The following is a 14,147-nucleotide window of genomic DNA, read 5'->3' on the forward strand; positions in this document are numbered from 1 at the left end:
TCAAAAGCTCAAGCCAATCCTAATATCTCTTCCTGCTGCCTGCAGATCCAGATGTAGGTCCCTCAGTTAACCCTGCACCGTGCATGCCTGTAGATCCCTCAGTTATCCTGCACCATGCATGCCAGCATGCCAATGACAGATAAACCTGAAACTAAGCCAGGCCCACTGAAAAGCTTTCCTTTGTAAGAGTTGCTGTGGTCCTGGTGTCCCTTCACAAAAATAGTACCTCTGTCTATCATTTATCTGTCTGTCTCTCTATGTCTCTATAACTGTCTTCCTCCCGCCCCCAGCAATCCCCCCATTAATGATGAGGATGATGATGATTAAGGGTGGAAGACCAGATCACGGGTTTGTAGGCCATTTGTTATGGACATTGGCTTTTTAGTCAAGAGTAAAATTGTCATCATAGGGTTTTGAAATATGGACTGACATGATCTTACTGTGTCTGTTTTTAAAACACAACCACAGCCTGGGAACAAGCTAAGGGGGGGAAAAGTAGACCTGGATAAGACCAATTAGGAAGTCATTAACAGCACTGATGTGGCAAGCAGCAGTCAGGCTATAGGTGTATTTAGAAAGAGGCAAACCTTTCCTGATGAAAGAAAAAGGATTAAGGATAACCTAAGAGTTCAGAGTTGAGTAACCAGGAGCATTGTGTCTTGGATATGAAATGCTCGCCACAGGCTTTTGTGTTTGAACTTGGTCCCTAGCAAGAGTTGCTGCTCAGGGAAGCTATGGAACCTTTTGAGTTGGGGACATGGCTGATAGAGATGGGTCATGGGAAGGCAAATGTTTTGAGGGTTACAGTCCAGCCCTGCTTCCAATCCATATTTGCTAAGTACTGTCTCAGATCTGAGTCAGCAGTGCTGCCAGCTCCCCTGCCCTATGCTAAGCATGTGCAGATACCTTCGCTCCCCCACCATGATGGGGCCAACACAACCCGCTTACATTGCTTCTGACAGACACTTGGTCACACGGTGAAAACACTTAAGTGAAGTTGTCATCAGCTGAGATGGTAAGAATTTCAGGAAGCAGGTTTGGTTTGTCTGTTGTTTTGAGATACTCTTGCTGTGTAGCCCAGGCTGGAATGCTCAACCCTCCTGTCTTCACCTACCAGTGTAAATATATGGTTTCAGGACTGGCCTAGAAAACAGATTTTGATAAAGGCCAATTTTACTTTGCATTTTGAGTTTGAGATGTCTTTATGAACATTGAAGTGGAGATATCAAGTAGTTAATTGAATGTGTAAATCTGGACCTCAAGAGTTGAGTCTAAATTGTATATAGACCTGGAATTATCTACCTGTATATGGCCTTTAAAATCATATGAGAGGGTGAGCCCAAAAGAATGCTTAGTAATGAAGATCCTTCTTCCATTAAACAGACCTTCTGGGACTCGTGAACCAAGCTTAGCCTTCACTGTGTTGTATCTGACTCAACTTTTGGTAGATGCTTCCTTTCAAGACTGCTTACCGCCGGGCGGTGGTGGCGCACGTCTTTAATCCCAGCACTCGGGAGGCAGAGGCTGGTGGATCTCTGGTTGTTCAAGGCCAGCCTGGTCTACAAGAGCTAGTTCTGGGACGGGCACCAAAGCTACAGAGAAACCCTGTCTCAAAAAAACCAAAAAACCAAAAAAAAAAAAAAAAAAAAAGACTGCTTACCTGCAAATCCTACCTTACAAAAGACAGATGGAAAATGGAAGCCCAAAACTCAAGAAAACAATTAAGAGCCGACCTATATAGTCCCCAGCAGTGCATGCTCATGCTCCTTGTTTTGACCTGGTCACAGGCCCCCTTCAGCCCATAGACTTAATGGGGGTGGCACTTGTCACCTGGGAGAAGCCTGGTCAATGCAGTTAGAATCTGGGCTGTGCTAAACACAGGACTATCTGTGTTTCTCATTGCTGAGGAGAAACGAGACTTCTTTGCTTTGTGCATTTAGGATCAAGCAAAAAGATCCACTTCTGACTCTAACTTTGAGCTCGGATGGGAAAGTTGCTACCTCATAGAAACAAGGATTTTTCCATCATCTAAATTCTTTTTTTTTTTGTATATGAATTTGTAGACTTGAGACCTGGACCCAGGAGAGGGTATATAGTCCATTGTCCTAATTTCCCTAAATAAGGCTATCATGTTCCCATATCATTGGCAATAGCTCAGCCTCCACACTTGCCAGAGAATGCCTAAAGGAAGTGCTTTCCATTTAAAACTGGCCCCACTTATAATCTTCAAATAAATGGCATTCAGTAAGCCCCAAAGTATGTTCACAAGAAAGAAATTAACATTCAGAACACTCTGTTATAGAATATCCCTTTGTTCAACTCACATAAGTAGAGAACATTAAGCCGTCAAGACATTTTCTGTTGTGGGATATTTGTACACCATGTGGAGGTGTAATAAAAAGCTGAATGACCAATCACTAGGCAGGAGGTTAGGTGGGACTTCTGGAGAAAGAGAAGACTCTGGGAAGAAGAAAAGGTGGATGGAGAGGAAACAGGAGGTGCAAGTTGAAAGAGAGGTTACGCCACATGATAGAGCGTAGATTAATATAAACAGGTTAAGGTTTTTTTTGTTGGTTTTTTTTTTTTGTTTTTTTTGGTTTTTTTTGGGTTTCTCTGTGGTTTTGGAGCCTGTCCTGGAACTAGCTCTTGTAGACCAGGCTGGTCTCGAACTCACAGAGATCCGCCTGCCTCTGCCTCCCAAGTGCTGGGATTAAAGGCGTGCGCCGCCACCACCACCCGGCTCAGGTTAAGTTTTAAGAGCTAGTTGGGGACAAACCTAAGGTAAAGGCTGAGCTTTCATAATTAATAAGAAGATTCCATGTTGTTATTCACGGGCTGGCAGTCCACACAAGAAAGCTTGCTACAATTTTCTAATTAAACACCAGCTTACACCACTGAAATTGAGTGTTCATGAGATCAGTTAAGAGAAGGGTATCGATGGCACACTTGACTTTGCTCATGCACACCAGTTGACATGCACACATGCTTGGGGAATTTGTGCACCCAGGTCAGCACTCTTCTTAGCTGAATTTAAAAGGGCACAGTTTATGTTCCATGCTGAGATTTAGAATAAGTTATTTATTCTGGGCTCACAGGTGCTACTTCGAGGTGTTGGTGCCTTTCTCAACAAGATATTTGCGACTCTCAACAGGATGAGCATTCTGAAAGGTTGCAAATGCAGTTATTTCAAGACAACCTTTAAAGATTAGTGGTATTTACAAAGAGCCTCTAAAGGGCAATTTTCTACTTTTGAAGTTGGGTTTTTACCATGCTTTCTACATGAGTGGGTTTACAGAACTGCAGCTTAAGCCCACGAGTTATTTATTACATAAACTTAAAAGTGAAAACCCTGAAAACTAATAAATGTGGTTGAAAATGGATGAATTGAGATGTAAAGCAAGTCACATAACAGGAGAAACTATTTAAGACCCATTGGAAAGGATTGTTACTCCAAATATACAGAGCTTCAAGGAGGTCTTGATTAAAAGAAGATGACACCATATACTCGTTACAATGACCAGACCCCAAATCCAGACATCAAATCTGGTGAGGGCAGGCAGCCATGAGAATGCATGTTTAGTGTCAGGATAGAACACGGAGCATGGCAGGTGCTTACAACTCTAAATACTCTTAGACATAGTTTCTACCCATGAAAAATAGATGAAAACTGACATCATACAAAAACCTTCACAGAAATGTTTATAGCAGCTGCATTCAAGACTTAGAAGCAACCGAAACGGCTTTCAGCTGAGTAATAGCTGGTCCAAGGCACACCCAAAGGACTATTAGGGAGGGGGAAAAAAGTCATTGTCCAAAAGGCTTGGAGCAAAGAAGTTCACCTGAAAGGAAGGGGCATCTGGAGGGCAGGGTGGACCCTGAAGGATGAGTATGGACTCCAGGTTGGCTGTTAGCTCTAGGTTCTGTGGGGTTTGGTGAGTGGCCAGACCATCCCCTCGGCACCTTCTGATGGAGACTGGAGGTCTGGCTGACTCTCAGAGTAATCCAGGCTTTACTTAAAAGGAAGATATTAAATTCAAGCTATTGATACAGAAGGAAAAATGCATTTTTCTAAAACCTAAAAAATAGAATTTCACACTCAAGATTGTATTTTCATCTTTGGGATTCAGATAAATATAATGCGCAATGCAATTGAGAAGATTTAGTGCCAAGTTTTGCTGAAACTTTGTAGTGAGGCAAAAATTAGAGGACAGCTTGGCATGGTGGTGCAAGCCTAGAAACTCGGCACTTCTGGGCACCAGTGCAGGATGCTAGCCACGAATCTGAAGCTCGTCTGGGATGCAGAATAAAACTCTCATCCCACCCAAACCCATTTTTCTAAATACGTAAAAATAGTAACAGAGCTAATATTTTATATCCACTTGGGGGCACTGACAGGCTGCTTTTTTACTTTAGGGGCAAACAGGCTTCGCAATCACGAGTACAGGGTTTCAGACCTGCCTGTAGAAAGGTACTATTTGTCAGCCGAGGAAACTGGTGTGGATCGTGATAAGTCCCTGGTTAAACCTAAAGTAGCCCAGTAGCCCCTACTCCCCTGTGGTATTTACATGTAGAAGAATTAAGATTAAGCCTCAGGCCAGCGTTAGTACCAGCACCAGGGAGGCAGAGGCAGGTAAATCTCCATGAGTTTACCACCAGCCTGTCTACATGGTGAGTTCATACCATCCAGGGCTGTGCGATGGGACCCTGTCTAAAATAAATGTTTTAAACTGTAAGGCTTAGTTGTGCTGGTCCTGTTTTAAGTGCTTGGTAGCCAAATGTGCCTCCCTGGCCAAGGTACTGGAGAGGCTGACAGAACGTATCACCGGTGGCTGTTCTTTTAGAGTCTCTCCAGGAACTGCTGCAATGAAATCCATCCACGCCGCGTCATTCCTGGCTTAATCTAGTTGGTCTCTAATCAGCAGTTGAAAAAAAAATCTGTTTTACTTTAATTGGTTCAATTGTCTATTTAAAATGCAGCCATGGAGGCTGGGGAGATGACTTGTTTGTTTGTTTTTTTTTTTGTTTTTTGTTTTTTGTTTTTCAAGACAGGGTTTCTCTGTGGTCCTGGAGCCTGTCCTGGAACTAGCTCTTGTAGACCAGGCTGGTCTCGAACTCACAGAGATCCGCCTGCCTCTGCCTCCCGAGTGCTGGGATTAAAGGCGTGCGCCACCACCGCCCGGCGGGGAGATGACTTGTTGACAAAATGCTTGTCATGCAAGCATGAGGACCCAGATCCAATCCCCAACACCCACATACAAAGCCAGGTGTGCTGGTGTGCACCTGAAATCCCAAGCCAGGTGTGGTGCTGTGCACCTGGAATCCCATGGCTGCAGGGCTGAGGCAGAAGCATCCCTCAGGCTCACTGGCAATCTAGTCTTGCTGAAATGGTAAACTTGAGGTTCGATGAGAGACCCTGTCTCAGAAACTAAGGTACGGAACCATAGAAGAGCCCATCTCATGTCACCATCTGGCCTCTACACACATGCACACGGGCGTCTGCACACAAATGACACACATTTTGTCATCTTTTTTTATTTATAAATACATGCTCATTTATTAGGTAAAAGATTTTTTTTTTTTTTTTTTTTTTTTTTTTTTTTTTGGTCTTTTGAGACAGGGTTTCTCTGTAGCTACGGAGCCTGTCCTGGAACTAGCTCTTATAGACCAGGCTGGCCTCGAACTCACAAAGATCCGCCTGTCTCTGCCTCCCAAGTGCTGGGATTAAAGACATGCGCCATCACCGCCTGGCAGGTAAAAGATTTTTTTAAATTTTTAAATAAATGCCCTTTTTCATTCATCTTTAAAGGAGTCTTTCTCATTCCTGCTCTTACATGTATAGGTTTCTAGACGTAGAATTTTTTAAATTTATATTTGCATATGCATATGAATGTTTGCCTGCATGTATGTTTGTACACCACCTGTGCGTCTGATGCCTGTGGAAGTCAGAAAAGGGCTTTGGATCCCCAGGAACTGGAGTCACCAATGGTTGTGAGCCACCATGTGGGTTCTGCGAGCTGAATCTGGGTCCTCTGCAAGAACGGCAAGTGCCAAGCTACCTCTCCTGCCCAGGCTTTTAGAGGTAGACTCAGAGTTGATTTGCTCAAAGTTCTGAATTGATTTCTAAATCTTCACTGCAGAGTTGAGTTGCTCTCTAGAGAGGTGTCTACCAGCAACTAGAAATATGCTTTATGTTTTCCTTATAATCTTTAAAAGTTGGGTTGGAGGGATGTTCCAGTGCTCTTGCAGACAACCTGAGCTCAAATCCCAGTACCCATGTCAGGCAGCTCACAACTGCCTGTAACTCCAGATCTGGGAGAATCTTTGACCCTGGCCCCTGCAGGTACCAGCACCAATGTGCTCATACTCCCCCCCTCCACACACCCATGCACATAAAAAAAAAAAAAAAAAAAAAAAAAAAAAAGAATTGGAAAAGTTAAGACGGGGCTAGGTTGATGGCTCAGTTTGTAAGCACCGGCCATGCTAGCCTGAAGACTAAGTCTGGATTCCCAGGACCCCCGGAAAAGCCAGATGCTGAAGGGCAGGGGTCTGCCACCCCTGGCAGATTTTAAATGTGGTCCGTTTCCTATGTCTTAGATTAAGACGGTGTCTTCTCTGTGCCTGGTTGTCTGTGCTTGCGCTGTGTGGGGAGTGAGGGCACTGAAGCCTTCTGTGCTAGAATCTGCCTGCAGAAGAGACTTCAGTCTGCTCAGACCAGAATCTCCTCCCCACAGATTCCAGGAACCTAGGATCAGATCGAAAGCCGTGGGATTTATTTCTAGATGATAATTTCCCTGGGAAAGATTTCTCTGGTTCCAACTAAAAGAGAATGTTAGGGGTACAAAGGTCCCTTGTTGGGCAGGTACTGACTGGCCTTGGTTTTTACCATGTTCTATGCAGTCACTAAATTTATAACTCACTCCCACAGGCGCTGCTTCTGCCCTCAAAGATGCTCAGCTGGTCTTGTCCTTCTGGCTTCTTATCGCCATTAATATTTAACCCCATTGTTCTTATTAACTGGCTTTTAGTTATCTTTTGTTTCATTACTCAATTATCCCACAAAACAACAGTGTGTGGCCTTTATTTCTGCAAATGGGTAATACGGCTACAATGTAGAGCTCGTCAGCTCTCTTCCATTGGCTCCCTTGGACCATCTCACCTGAAGCTCTAGTGGATCACAAGGTGACCATGCTCACTTGCAGGGTGTCTGGGAGGATCTCGTTCCTTGTAGGTTGAACCGGAGGCCTCATTCCTCTCTGGATTCTGGGGAGAAACCTCTTTGGTTCCTTGCCAGCCTGCAGCAAGTAAGCCCAAGATGTAAGCCGTAGTCTTTTTGTATCCTAATCTTGGAAGTGACTTCCCTTTGGCGACTTTGTTAGAAGTGACTCACTGGGTCTAATCCCATGATGGGGTCCTAGGAAGCAAGCTTTGTGGCCAGTCTTTGAGAGTCCCTGCCACAAATTTCTGGATCATTGTTGCTTTCTGATTTATTCTCTGTTTAATACAAATTTGTAAGTTTAGCCTCCAGAGTGTTGTCCTTTGCCCTTGCTTTAAAAAAAAAAAAAACACTAACGTACATTCCTATTTTTTTCAAGGTCTGATCATTTGTCATTCTTAAAGACTCATTTGTGACTGGATTCAGGGAGAAGCTCCTAGCAAGGACACTCTACCTCTCTCTGCAATCTGGTCCTGGTGTTTTCCTTTGACTTCCTTCTTTCTCTTGGCCAAAAGTTTAGCATACTTTGCAGCCTCCTCCTCGTTTTTTTTTTTTTTTTTTTTTTTTTTAGTGTGTTGTTTCTTCAGAGCACATCTTCGACCTTGGTTGCTTTCGGCCTGGGCTTGTTACTATCTTTGTTTAAGGGTTTCTGACATACAGAACATCATCTTCTGTAGAGAGATTGAAAAGCTTTCTAATTCTGCTGATTCTTTTTGGCCCCAACCGCCAAGGCACAGTAGGATCTGTCAGTCTAGGAATGGTCTTTTTTACTTATTTAACAAAAACCAAGTTACGAACGCTCAGATTGGCATTCAGGATGCATCCTCCGACAGACCTGCACTTCCGTTCTTGTTGATCTGTAAAGAGAATGCCCCTTACTCAACAGCTTGCACACGGCGGTGGGTCAAGATTCCTTGCTTCATGGGAAAGCCTCGTTTGTCGTTCCCATCACTGATCCACACCTCCCTTCACCGGGAGCCTCAGCAGCTGCTGGTGTGGCCATGCGTTTCTATAGAAAGGACAGTGTCTGCAGAAATGACAGAGTCTGCTCTCACCATCCCCTTCAATGAGCTCCGACAGCCGTGGCTGGGAAACGGTTATTCAGCTTGACACAGCCAACCACCTAGGAGATGTCGCAACAAAGAACTGTACATCCTTAAACACTATATTGGTATTCCTTCCCAGTCCCAGTGCTGGTTAGTTTTTGTCAAACTGACCCAAACTAGAGTCACCTGGGAAGAGGGCACCTTAATTGAGAAAATTCCTCTATCAGATTGTCCTGTGGGCATGTCTGTGGGGGACTTTCTTGAAGAATGCTTGATATGGGAGGGCCACCCTTGAGCAGATGGTCCTGGGCGCTATAAAAAAGTCAGCAGAGCAAGCCTGGAGAAGTGAGTATCCCTCCTTGGGTTCTGTTTCAGTTCCAGACTCCAGGTTTCAGCCTTGAGTCACAGCCCAAACTTCCCTCCGTGAGACAAATAAACCCTTTCCTTCCCAAGTTGGTTTTGGTCAGTGTTTTATCATGCAACAGAGATGCTAAATAGGACAGAACACCACACACACACACACACACACACACACACACACACACGGTAAAATGTAGCTTTATTTCCTAATAGTAGAACTGGGAAGTTCTTTCTGACTGGCAGATATTTAAATGATCTTTTTCTTTTTTTAAATTAGCACGCAAAGTGTTAGATATCATCAGTACAGCAATTTTAAAGCGTTTTTAGTAGATTTCCCTCCCCTCATCTCCATGACCCTGGCTAGCCCTAACTCATTGAGTAACCTTCCCCAATCTTTTTTCCTCTTCCATGGATCTCCTTTTCATAGTAACAGGATGCTCCATGCAAAAAGAGTTTGTGAGTAGCCAATGAAGAGCCCTCTGGTGCTTTGTTACATTGATGTGTCACAAGATACCATGTAGCTTTCAAAACTGAGCATGACAAACTGTCTACTTAGTAACGCTACTTAAAATACCGCTTCCTGGAGTCTAAATAAGTAACATGATTAATAACACATGACCAAAGGGATGCCCTCTCATGAGCATCAGGGGAGATGAAGGCCCTTGGCCTCACAGCCAGAGTTTTTCAGAATACCTACATGATCCTGACATTCCTACAGCAGAAGATGAAGGAAACAAAACTTGCTTCCTTCCTTAAATCCACTACTGCCCCAGCAAAACTGACAATTTTAGAACAAGAAATGTGTGCTTTCCATGGTTGTCTGAGTTGTCTGGTTGGCTTTTTCAGGCGGGGCTGGGGATCCACGGTAGCCTGACTCACGCGTGTACAGCTTCTGCTAGGGAGCTGAGATGAACCGCGAAGGACAGAAGTTTCTTAGACATCGCTATCAGCAAAATGGCCAGTCTTTCTAGGTACACACATCACAAGGAATCACAAGACACAGGCTGTTTGGCAGCTAAGCCAGACCCCGAAGGAACTGCACTGGGGTGGGGGTGGGGGTTGTAAACCGCATCTCCTGTTGCTAAGCAGCACATTTATTCCCATGGTGGCAGACAGGCATGTTGTACAGGACTGCGCTCAGAGTTTCCAAAGCGAGACAGCACTGTTGCATCACAAAGGGGCGCAGACACAGCAACAGGAGGCCCTCAAAACACCATTTTCAAATTACTTGTTCATTCTGCTCAGTATAGTATTTGATCTTTGCTCCTTTAAAAAAAAATCTGTAGACAAAAAGTTAAATTTTAGTTATGCAAAAATTTTTTTGATGAAGTTATCAATTGTTACTTTTTATTTTTTATTTATTTTTAATTATTAAAGATTTCTGCCTCTTCCCCGCCACCACCTCCCATTTCCCCCACTCCCCCAATCAAGTCTTCCTCCCTCCTCAGCCCAAAGAGCAATCAGGTTTCCCTGCCATGTGGGAGGTCCAAGGACCACCCACCTCCATCCAGGTCTATTAAGGTGAGCATCCAAACTACCTAGGCTCCCACAAAGCCATTATGTGCAATAGGATCAAAAACCCCATTGCCATTGTTCTTCAGTTCTCAGTAGTCCTCATTGTCCGCTATGTTCAGCGAGTCCGGTTTTGTCCCATGCTTTTTCAGACCCCTGCCAGCTGGCCTTGGTGAGTTCCCTATAGGACATCCCCATTGCCTCAGTGTGTGGGTGCACCCCTCGTGGTCCTGAGTTCCTTGCTCGTGCTCACTCTCCTTCTGCTCCTCCTTTGGATCGTGAGACTTCAGTCCAGTGCTCCAATGTTGGTCTCTGTCTCTGTCTTCTTTCATCGCCTGATGAAGGTTAATATTCAGAAAATATACAGAAAATTCTCAACAGAAGAAGTTCAAATGGCCAAAAGACACTTAAGATCGTGCTCAACTTCCTTAGCAATCAGGGAAATGCAAATCAAGACAACATTAAGATACCATCTTACACCTGTCAGAATGGCTAAAATCAAAAACACCAATGATAGCCTCTGCTGGAGAGGTTGTGGAGAAAAGGGCACACTCATCCATTGCTGGTGGGAATGCAAACTTGTGCAACCACTTTGGAAAGCAGTGTGGCAGTTTCTCAGGAAAGTCGGGTTCAACCTACCTCTCGACCCAGCAATACCACTATTGGGAATATACCCAAGAGATGCCCTAACATACAACAAAAGTATATGCTCAACTATGTTCATAGCAGCATTGTTTGTAATAGCCAGAACCTGGAAACAACCTAGATGCCCTTCAATGGAAGAATGGATGAAGAAAGTATGGAATATATACATATTAGAGTACTACTCAGCAGTAAAAAACAATGACTTCTTGAATTTTGCATACAAATGGACGGAAATTGAAAACACTATCCTGAGTGAGTTAAGCCAGACCCAAAAAGAGGAACATGGGATGTACTCACTCATATTTGGTTTCTAGCCATAAATAAAGGACATTGATACTATAATTCGTGATTCTAGAGAAGCTAAATAAGAAGGTGAACCCAAAGAAAAACATATAAGCATCCTCCTGAATATTAACCTTCATCAGGCGATGAAAATTTTTTGTCATGAAAGACTTTTTCTTTCCCAATTGTATCTGATTTTCCTTGAGGTGCTGGCTTTTCCATTTTTTTTTCTTTTCTCTTCTGAGTGTCTATTGGTCCACAGCAGAATTCAGAGACACTGTGGAGATGTGTCCTATGTCCCTTCCCCAAACAGCATGGCCCCTCACTGTCAGGATCTTTTTCCATTGTTTGATGGTATAATTGATGAAGTTACACAGACTCTTGCCACAGTGATGGAAAACCACAGGTTGGGCACAAGGCCTTCTTTTAAGAATGTTTTTAAAAGATTTATTTATTTTTATGTGCATTGGTGTTTTGCTTGCATAGGTATCTGTGTGAGAGTGTCAGAACCCCTGGAACTAGAATTATAGATAGTTGTGAGTTGCCATGTGGTTGCTGGAAAATGACCCTGGGTCCTCTGGAAGAGCAGCCAGTATTCTTAAACCCTGAGCCATCTCTCCAGCCCCTGGTACCAGGATTTTTTTTTTAAACTAAGAGTGTCTTTCATTGAACTTGCAGTTGTGGGAAAAATTTCTGAAATTCTTCTTATACAAAACATTTTTCCCCCAATTTTGCTATACTAAAACTTTGACGACATGACTCGCACATGGCAGGCACTCTGTTTCTGGAATAAGCTATAACTTCAATTACAAAGCAATTTTTTACTTAATTTATTTATTTTACATCCCAATTGCAGTTTTCCCCACTCCTCTCTTCCTATCCCCTTCCCCACCTCCCCCTTGCCCCCCTTCTTCTTCTGTTCAGAAAATAGCAGGCCTCCCATGGGTGTCAACAAAGGTTTTTTTTTGTTTTAATTTTACATACCAACCGCAATTCCCACTCCCTCACCTCCTCCCACTCCCCCTCTCCCCCTATCTTTGTTAGGATTATGCTGGCCTTCCCAGTCACCTGGCAGGATGAATCTAGATGAGACAGTACCCTGTCCCTTTAAGAGACAAGCTCTGTCCCCCCTTCCGTAGAAGCAGCAGTCTCTTTGCCTTCTTCTTCTTCTTCTTCTTCCTTCTTCTTCTCCTTCTTCTTCTTCTTCTTCTTCTTCTTCTTCTTCTTCTTCTTCTTCTTCTTCTTCTTCTTCTTCTTCTTCTTCTTCTTCTTCTTCTCCTCTTCCTCCTCCTCTTCCTCTCTCTCTCTCTCTCTCTCTCTGTCTCTCTCTCTGTCTCTCTGTCTCTGTCTCTCTCTCTTTCTGTCCCCCCCGCCGCCTATGTATCTCTCCCTTCCCCCCTCCTAACCTCTCAATACCCTCTTCTTCAATAAACTCTACATTAAAGCTCTCTTTGCATGGTATATTGGGTTTCCTGGCCCGCATTTCTCATTTGCCTTGAGACCCACAAAGGTCCCTCTCACCACGTCAGGCATCTTTCATTGGTGTCTGTTGTAACTTCACAGGCTCTTCTGACACTCCCATCCCAGCAGGAATCTAGTCTTTCCCCCACCCAACACCCCATCCACTCCTCAGAAAGGGTAAGGCCTCCCTTGGGGAGTTTACAAAGTCTGGCTTATCAAGTTGAGGCAGGAACAAGCCCCCTCCTCCGTACCAAGGTTGAGCAAGATATCCCTCCATAGGGAATGGGCTCAAAAAGCCACTTCATGCTGGGGAACCTTCATAGGACCGAACTTGGGCCTCTGTGGCTTGGGCGGTCTGTAGGGTTACCGGCAGTAGGGACAGGATTTATCCCCAGTGCACAAGGACTTTTAAGGAATAAAGCTAGTGAGTTTTGCCCCTGCTTCCGCCCACCCCTGGCAGCCAACCCCTCACCGTTGTCTTTACCTTTTTCAGGGTATTAAGTCTCAATGCAGACTTTCATCTTAGTTTCTTTTACTTGCCAATATAAATATTTTCATGGCCCCTGTGTCTTTTCAAGGCTTCATAGCTCATTTCTTTAGCATTGAATGCTTTTTGTGTGTTGGATAGGTTTTGTATCACATCTCATGTAGCCCAGGCTGGTCTTGAACTCATTATGCAGATAAGAATGACCCTCTTGCATTCCCCTGCTGAGTACTGGGATTATAAGCATATGCCACCATGTTCAACAGTCCCCAGTTCATGCAGAGGTGAGAACTGAGCCCAGGGCCTTGTGAAATGATAATCACATCACTTCTTTAACTATTTCTTACTTCCTAATGTTATGTCTGGCATCCACCAATGCCAGTATTTCAATTTTTGATTTGAAATTCATTTTGTCTTTTTTCCCCCCTTACCCTGTCTCGTGGTTTCTAAGATCACGTCCAGGTAGGTTTCCTTGTTTATTTGTTTGAGTAAGGAGCTCACAGTGTAATCCAGGCTGGATTTGAATTTTCGGCAGTCCATATGCCTCAGCCTCCCGAGTGCTAGGATTACAGGCAAGAGCCAGTACCTCTGGCATCCACTTTAGCTAATCCAAGAATTTTCCAAGGGATCCACATTCAGGGCATATCTACTATTAGCAAAGTCCTTGTCACCTCCCCTCTGTCGGCGGGATTACTATAGCAACTCCTCTTCTCTCTGCTCTGTCCCTTGACTCTCTAATCATGTCATCAGCTCTCATTGTTCTCTCTCTCTCTCAGGGCCACCAAATAAAGTTCCAATGGCTGGGTCTCCCTACTGCTGCAGCTGGACTGTTAGGAACACATCTCTCTGGCCCCTGGGCTGTTTCTATTGTAAAAATGACTGGGGTGGTCCCTTCACCTTTTTGTGTTTATCCGGATATTTCTTATTAAGGCCACCCTTAAACATTGGAGTTGGGCACCAGCAGGCAGGCCTGGGCGGCGGAAGCACCGGCGCGCAGGCAGGCCCGGGCGGCGGAGGCACCAGCACGCAGGCAAGTCCGGGCGGCGGAGGCACCGGCGTGCAGGCGGGCCCGGGTGGCGGAGGCACCGGCAGTCAGGCCCGGCAGGCAGGCCTGGGCGGCGGAGGCACCGGCGCGCAGGCAGGC

At 44.6% G+C, this 14,147-nt stretch overlaps 1 pseudogene; it reads right to left on the reverse strand.

Moving 5' to 3' along the window:
* Positions 1 to 7,635: 7,635 nt before the first annotated feature.
* Positions 7,636 to 9,560, reverse strand: LOC130873545 (40S ribosomal protein S6-like; annotated as a pseudogene).
* Positions 9,561 to 14,147: the final 4,587 nt, after the last annotated feature.

The sequence above is a fragment of the Chionomys nivalis genome, chromosome 4 (genome assembly GCF_950005125.1).
Source record: "Chionomys nivalis chromosome 4, mChiNiv1.1, whole genome shotgun sequence".
Taxonomy (NCBI): Eukaryota; Metazoa; Chordata; class Mammalia; order Rodentia; family Cricetidae; genus Chionomys; species Chionomys nivalis.